The sequence below is a fragment of the Hoplias malabaricus genome, chromosome 15 (assembly GCF_029633855.1).
Source record: "Hoplias malabaricus isolate fHopMal1 chromosome 15, fHopMal1.hap1, whole genome shotgun sequence".
Taxonomy (NCBI): Eukaryota; Metazoa; Chordata; class Actinopteri; order Characiformes; family Erythrinidae; genus Hoplias; species Hoplias malabaricus.
The window spans coordinates 30088260-30096488 of NC_089814.1; positions in this window are offsets into that span (position 1 = coordinate 30088260).

Below are 8229 nucleotides of genomic sequence, written 5' to 3' on the forward strand. Positions count from 1 at the left end.
ACACAGAGCCAGCTGGAGGAAGCATATCTCCTTAATTTGCCTTGTTGTGCCCCACCCCACCCCTGCAATAGCTCTCAATTTTTACCCGTTTGGGAACCCGTGTTAAAATATAGTACGCACACATCTCACATTCAGAAATGCAGAAGTAAACCAGCCTTAAACTCTTCTTCATGCAAACCATTGAAACTTCACAAATGATCCGGGGGCTTTTCAGCCCTGACCTCCTGATGTTCTGAGGTCATGTTACACTCGATCTGGCTTCCCTTCCAATGAGCACTTAGAGGATGCAGGCTTCACCAAGGTGGATGATGAGGGCTCTGCTAGGGGCAGGCTCAGTGGAAGAGATTGATGTGGCTCTCGCGGCTCGAAGACTGTCAGCTATTAATAATTCCTCCTGGTAGCCACGATGGCAATCGCTCTGATTGGAATAGATTGGATTGGCCATCTGCATGGTCGGCATGGTTACCTGAATGAAACAGCAGCGGACAGGCTCCCTTGGCGCCTGTGCATGTGCATCTGAGTTTTTATGCATGGCAGTAGTCCAGACAGTTTGCAGCTATAAAATGCCTTTGTGTAGGTGCTTAATAACAGCAATATCTGGTATTTGACTTGAACAGTGGAGGTGGATCTTTTATTAGGAGCATTAAAGCAATACTTTTTCAATCTAATGAATGTTGGCTGTCCACAGTGTATCCTGGATTTTCACATACAGTAGCTTTCCTATAGAAATATATATATAAAAGAAATATCAGGTAGCAACAGCATTAGTAGAAGTGTGTTGTAATGTAGTGATATTTTTTGCATGCGAATGTGTTGTTTTAACTCTTTCCAAATCTCTCCTCTTGGCAGTCCAGTATTATTTGAGTTTATCTTTCAATACCTAGTTTTACTAAGGTTAATGAATACTTCATTATGTTAAACCAAGTGTGTTGTTGATTGAACAAATCCATACCATCATGGAGAATATCAGGAAAGTAATTTGTTCTTCGGTTGACACTGAACGAATGACATTTATTTTCTGTAAGTGCTCATCCAGTTCAGGGTCACGGTGGGTCCAGAGCCTACCCGGAATCACTGGGCGCAAGGCAGGAACACACCCAGAAAGGGTGGAGGGTGGGGGGTCAGTCCTCTGCAGGGCGACACACACTCACTCATTCACACCTATGGACAACGTTAAGTAGCCAATTCACCTACCAACGTGTGGATGCGGAGGAAACCCACACTGACTCAGGGAGAACACACCAAACTCCTCACAGAGTGTCTCCTGGTGCAGGACTTGAACCCACAACCCCAGGATGCCTGAGCTGTATGACAGTGACACTGCCTGTTGTGCCAGTGTGCTGCCCACACATTATATGTTTTGGTAGCTTCCGAAAAAAAATATAATAAAATATATAAAACAAACGGATGCAGCAAACTATTTAAATAAGTAACATATTTATATTTAACCACGGAAAAGATGATGATGATGATGATGACTATATTTGTATTTTTGCAATTGTTAAGCATTATTTTTTATAAATATTAATATCAGAAAAGAAAAATATGTAAATGTGGCTAGTGTCAATATTTAGAAAGTTTTTACAGGTCTAATGTCCCAGAACATGTTAGGCTTTAATGGAGATGTTAGAAAGGGTTAAGTAGGTCATGAGTTGTCATTTGGAAATATCATAGTGTAATAGATTCTCTGACTTCCCAAACCTTGGGTTAACTTTCTACAACCTATTAAAATGTTGAAATGTGTCATTGTGAATGCTAATAAAACCAGGAATACATTCATTCATTCGTTCATTGTCTGCAACCGCTTATCCATTTCAGGGTCATGGTGGGTCCGGAACCTAACCAGAAAGAATCATTGGGTGCAAGGCAGGAACACATCCTGGAGGGGGCGCCAGTCCTTCACAGGGTGAACCAGGAATACAGTGTAGTAAAAATGGTAGTTAAAGGCAACTATGGAAGTAAAGGCAATGCCAATCAGAAAGACTTGATCTGCAGGGATTTTCAGTTGATATAGAAATGGTGGTGCAATATTTTACTGTGTAGAGTGTTTTGCACTAACATGATCTTCAATAAAGGGTCATGAGGAGGAAGCCTAGTTACTGCCTAGTTTTTTAGTTCAAATCTGTGAACATTTTCGCTAAAATTAATCCCATTTCCTGATAGTAGATGTCATTATCTGTATATTGTAGGCTATTCATTTCAATCAACTTAACAGAACATGACATTATAATGGATCAATCTAAGAGCCATCTGTAACTGTAATGGATCTGTCTAAGGCAATGGCATTTGTATATTGCCTCAGGGGTCAGACGCAAGTACTGTAATTCACCTTGCATCTTATGTAGGTAGTTAGATGCGTATAGAATCTAGAGCAAAGGGATTTGGGAAGACAGGTTTGGCCAAGGCAGAAACCAGGCCAAGATGAATAAGTAATGGCAGCTGCATGCCATTAAGAACAGAGAATGTAGGTTAAGAAGCATGTTAGTGCCCAGTACTGAATGTAGGTAGCGTAGTTCCTTACTTGTTTACAAGTGATTCAGCATGAAGCTGTCTGAAATCTTTACTGTTGGCAATGCAGTCATGATGCCATAGGCAAGACTCTGTGAAGAGCATTTTAGATTGGGTATAATACTCTAACACATGTTTAAGCTGCAGCCTCATTGACAATGGCAATTTAGTTGAAAATGCTGCAGTAGTACATGTTTAAATATCAATTATAAGCATGAATAGTGTGTTAAACAGGGCATAAATAAAATAAAATAGGATCCTTTGTGGTTACCGCCAATTAAAATTTTTCTTTTTATATGTTGTGCCCTAATTTACCAGATCAGAATTTCCTATACTCCAGGTATGGCAAAATGATAAACTATTGTTATAAATATTGTATGAAAATCATCTTAAAGTAAAACTAGGTAAAATGTGGTATTGTTGCTCCTGGGCTCCCTCTAGAGTTGCATAGGGTAATTCACTTATAGAACTGCCCTGATATCAAAGTCCAATATTACATAATAATAATGATAATAATAATAAAATAATAATATACTGCATTTATATAGTGATTTTTCAATAACCCAATGTGCCCACAAAAATACAACAAAAAAGGTCTTCAAAAAACAGCAAAACAGAGAGTAGAAAACAGCACAGATAGCAATGAAAGCACTAACAAACAAAGGTGTTAAAATAAGCACACTAAATACACAGTACTGTAACACTCATGAAGCAAAGGATATGAGTTTTCTCTATCAATATTAGTATACGCTAGCCATTAGCCAGGGCCCATCAAAGGATAGGAGCAGTCTACCACTAACTTCGGCGCCTCTGTGGATAATACCACCTGTTAACCACTACTCTCAGTCCCTCAGAGGATATTAGCACGTGCTAACCACTACTTTGAGTAACTCCAGGGATTTTGCCAACTGCTAACCCCTACCCTGTGTCCCTGCGTGGGTATTTGCACATGCTAACAGCTTCCCTGTTTCTCTCTGTGGGTATTAGCACCCACTAGCATATCTACCCTGTGTCCCTTTGTGGGTATTAGCACTTCCTAGCAGTTACCATGTGTCCCTCTGTGTGTATTAGCATCCGCTAGCAGTTACCCTATGTCCCTCTGTAGATATTAGCATCCGCTACCTGCTAGCCTGCGTGCCTTCCTTAGCAGTTACTGTTAGAAATAGATTAGTCTTGTTCAGTCTCTCACTCATTCATTCTCTTTGTTTCAAGCTAGTGTTGCTTTAATAAGCAGGAATACTGAACACTGCATTGAATGCCCATATACTAGCCATTCTTAGTACAGGTGATCTCTTCACACTGAAAAAATATTGTAAAATCTTGTATTGTTATCATGTGTTGTTAATACCTGGTTAGTGAAGTAGAAAAGTTGAAAGCGAATGAATGAATTATGGAACATAACACTGTATTAAATAGTCACAATTAATGTACCATGTGCAGCAGAAAAGTGAAGATAAAATACCAATTTTGAACTCAGTGGACATTATTATAGCCATATCAGTCGACATCTATATCTGAAGTATAGATGTCACATATAAGTATATTCTCAGCTAGCTTTAGAGAAAATGGTATTTATTTATTTACATGTAGCTCTTTAGTAGGCTTCCACTCTCTCTAAGCAAACCATGTCCCTGGGTTGATTTCACTGCTGTTCTTAAATGAGGTGGGTATGTATTTTTTAATTTGTCTTTATTTAACACAGTTTTAAAAGCAACACTAGGTAGCATTTCTATCGTATAAATGACAGTTTCAAGATCATTGTGATGCTTCACTGGACTTGTAATTGGAAGAATAGAGCTTGTCATTGCTGCACTGAGATGTTTGGATATTTGGAGAGTTTAGAGTTCAACCAACTGCACAGCTTTCTACATGGCTATTAAAGCTAAATAAATCTTTTGTTGGAACACTAAAATAATCTAAAGAAAAACACCCTAGTCCTTGAGTCTGTGAGTATGAAAGGTCACAGTAGAATTTGACACTGCAATAACTCTTAAAACCCCAGGAAGTATGTAGTGAAGTACAGAGTGTACTGTGTCTTTGCTACAATAAAAAGAAAACTAGATATTGTAACTCATCTCTCCAGGCTCACTTGCTGTAGTAAAAAAAAAATGGAACCAGTATTCATTTCTCAAACTTCATTGATATACACTCCCTACCAGGCAATTTTCTCAGGGGTCTTGGGCCCCATGGCGTACACATGACTGTCCCACCCAGTCTGCCATGAGGGGATTTGGCATGAGATTTACATTCTCTGCATGATTCCAATGTGCTAGATTGAATTTGGAATTGTTGTCTTATCTGTGGATTCTCGTGGGCCGCCTGTGCCATTTGTTTTTTCGTTTTGGACAGACACCGCTGCTCTGCGTGAGATGCAGAGCAGAGAGTAGAGGAAGACAATCAGCACCCAGCTTGTGGAAAACCAGCCCCAAACAGAGAAGCAAATTAGATGGCCTGACTCTTACCTGTAAGTGAGGTGTGTTTTGCGCACTGTGGGTTTCATTTGCAGCTAAGGGTAAACGAGTGGCGGGGTGAGAAGCAGGCTTATTATGAAAAAAAATAAAAAGTCTTGGCAGGTGCACCGTGCTCCCGGATGGGGAGCCTTGCCAGGAGTGCTTACATTTTTAAAATAAATAAGGGGCATGAAAAAGAAATGGCAAGATGTTGTTCATTCTCACATTTTTTTTCCCCTCTTCAAAATCCATGGGTTGTTCCTCAGTGGGGAAAGTGTGCCTGCTTGCGTGGTTGAGCAAGTGTGAAATTATTTGTTTCCCAAAGCACACAGCTGTCTCCGACATCAGAAAGCGATGGGGGATCTCAAAAACTAAAAATGCTATTTGATGCCTATTAGAAACTTATTATGCAAATGGTCCACGTGATGAAAACAGTCTGGATTTGATTTCCATGTCTCCAACTCATTCCTGATGATCTTTCGCTGATACGATTTAAGAGAATATGATTGCCATTTTGTTCTGGGACGTACAGGCAGAACTACAGGTGGATGTATGGATGGATGAGAACAATATATGGGCCAACGTTAGTGGATTCATCCTGCTCATCCAACATGAAATTGTTGCAGTAACGGCTTCTACTATTCTGGGAAGGTTTACACAAGATGTGTTTCTTTGAGGATGTGGTTGCGTTCATCTACAAGAGAAGTTGTGAGGTCAGGTTCTCATGCTGGAGAGTCAACTTACAGCAAAGGTATTGGCTAGTATTCAATCACCCTAGAGGACTGTTTATTAGAAGATGAATGCCTAGACTGATGAATGGACTGACAAACTGATGAATGCCGAAGTATACAATAGACACGGAAGGTGCCGCATTGACTAGTTAGCTAATATATAAATAATAGGCTGACATTTTATGGTCTTTATTGAATTCATGTCCTGTCATGTCCCCCTAGCTATACCCCTGAACCTGATTAGGGCCTCGGTATCATGAAATAAGATAGCCTAGGTTAGTCATTGTCACAGAAACAAAGGGTAGGTTCTAGTTAGGCCCTAAGGAAGCATTAAATTCACCAAGCAACCTGGAGTGTGAAGGTTGTTTCTGAACCTGCTTAAGCATCTTGTATCAATATTGGCACAAGATTATCTGAACCTACCATGTGTCAGACAACCCCGTCTCACCCTTACTCGTGATATAGTCACATATATAGGAGACTGCAATTCATGACATAGTCGCAGATTTTCAACATTTTACGCGACAATATCACAATCATAAGTGTATGGGTAATTACCATACGAACACTAGGCGATAGTAACACAAAAACTCTTCCTTATTACAAGCATTATTATTATTATTACATAGAAAAAGGCATAATGCAAATTACATAACATATTCCAGCAAAGGCATAAAGTATTTTATTATAATATTTCTCCTAAACAATGCTTATTATTGGTGTCCTACTTTAGCTTTAACTCTAACAAGTACATTTATTTCACTTAACATTATTTTGACTAATTTTCAAAAGGTTAATACTGAAAAGGACATTTCTCTAGCAATTTTTTGCTTCGATATTTTAGCAAATAATGAATTAGTAAGGTTATATTTTCCGTAAATAAAAATAAGACGTTGGTATTAACGGATGGTAATGACGTCTTAATGAGGAAGAGTTGTCGTGTTACTGTCGCATAACACGGCGCACTGATATGACGGTTTGTTTGGTAATTACCCATACACTTATAATTGTGTTATTGTCACATAAAATGTCGAAAAACTTGCGCCTATGTCACAAATTGCAGACTCCAATATATGTGACTATATCACGAGTAGGTGTGAGACCTGGTTGTGTCAAATGTGCAGGACGGCCGAGGCTGAGGCAGTGTTAAAATGCCCATGATGGTGGCTGTGAGGTAGGCCACTAGAGGGCATTAATTCCCTCTCAGCTGGCAGTGTTGGTAACACGTAGCATGTCTAAAAATTTTGAGGTGAGCCTTTAAAGTGGTCACTTAGACTCACAGATAGAATGAAACAGGATTAGCTCCATTATTGAATTGTAATCACTATCTTGCCTTTCTTCCACATTCATCTGAAGTGAAAGATTTAAACCAGGTCACGGGGTTTCGCAGGAATAAAAATAAGTTTGATCCATTTCAGTGAACAACTGCTTCTAATCTTTCAGGCTTTGATTCAAACACAGAGACTGCAAGTGCTATTCTGAGCAAGGATTTCAGGATTTTTTTTTTCTTCTTCTTCTGGGTTTAGCGTGTTCATCTCTGGGTGGATTCAGCCTGTTGTCCTCATTTAATCTCTTTCCCAATTTCCTTCTCATCTCGGTCTCCTCCCTCTCTTTCTCCTCTGACATTTCTTCACCTTCACTTGCTTTTCTGTCTCTTGTCTCTCCTCCTCATGTTTCCCAATCCCTCTTGTGTACTCCACAGTAGACGGGGGTCTCTCTCTGCTTCAGGCTGATCCAGAAATAGCTGCACCCGAGTGCCAGGAGCTGGAGCAGTGCAGTGTTTCAGTGTCACACGTTTAGTCCCTGACTTGGGATGATTCAGAATGAGAATCACTCTTTAGAGCCATGTATGTTTACACTTATATGGAACTGACCCAGCCGTGCTCTGCCTACAAATAGCTCTGCTACTATTGCAAAGTTGGACAAGATTTATAGTATATTGCCTTCATGTAGTTGGCATTAAACTAATGGTTTAACTACAAGAGTTGACAGTGGAACAGTTGCACTAGAGGCCATCATTTTATGCAGTTTTCACCCTCAACTGTACTTTCATTCAAACATTAGACTAGACTACACAGCGCTGTAGATTACAAGGAAATCACACAATGCTTTTTCTTTTATTTTTCTTCAAGTTTATTGACATTTAATCCCTGTAAAAACACTTCATCACAAACCAGCGCTCTTAAGTGGACAACCTAAGATTTAAAGTCTAGTAAAATAAGCTGCTAATGTAGCGGCTACAGTTAGCTAATGCAGTTCTTTCTAAGTTCAGGCTTTTACAGTCAGAGTCCTCATAGTTTTAGAACATCTAGGGAAAAAAAACAGCATAGACCAGCCTTATCATACTAGCCAAAACCAGCCGACACTGTTTTTGACAGTTGTGTGCAAACAGTATGGTCACACAGGGTGACAAGCTACATATGCTACAGTAATAGCATACAGTTGCTTCATAATTTATGGCCCTTGGTTTATTTAAGAGGCAGAAATCAATCTTCTATTGAAAAACTATGTATCCCATTTGCACTATATGCCCTTTGTTC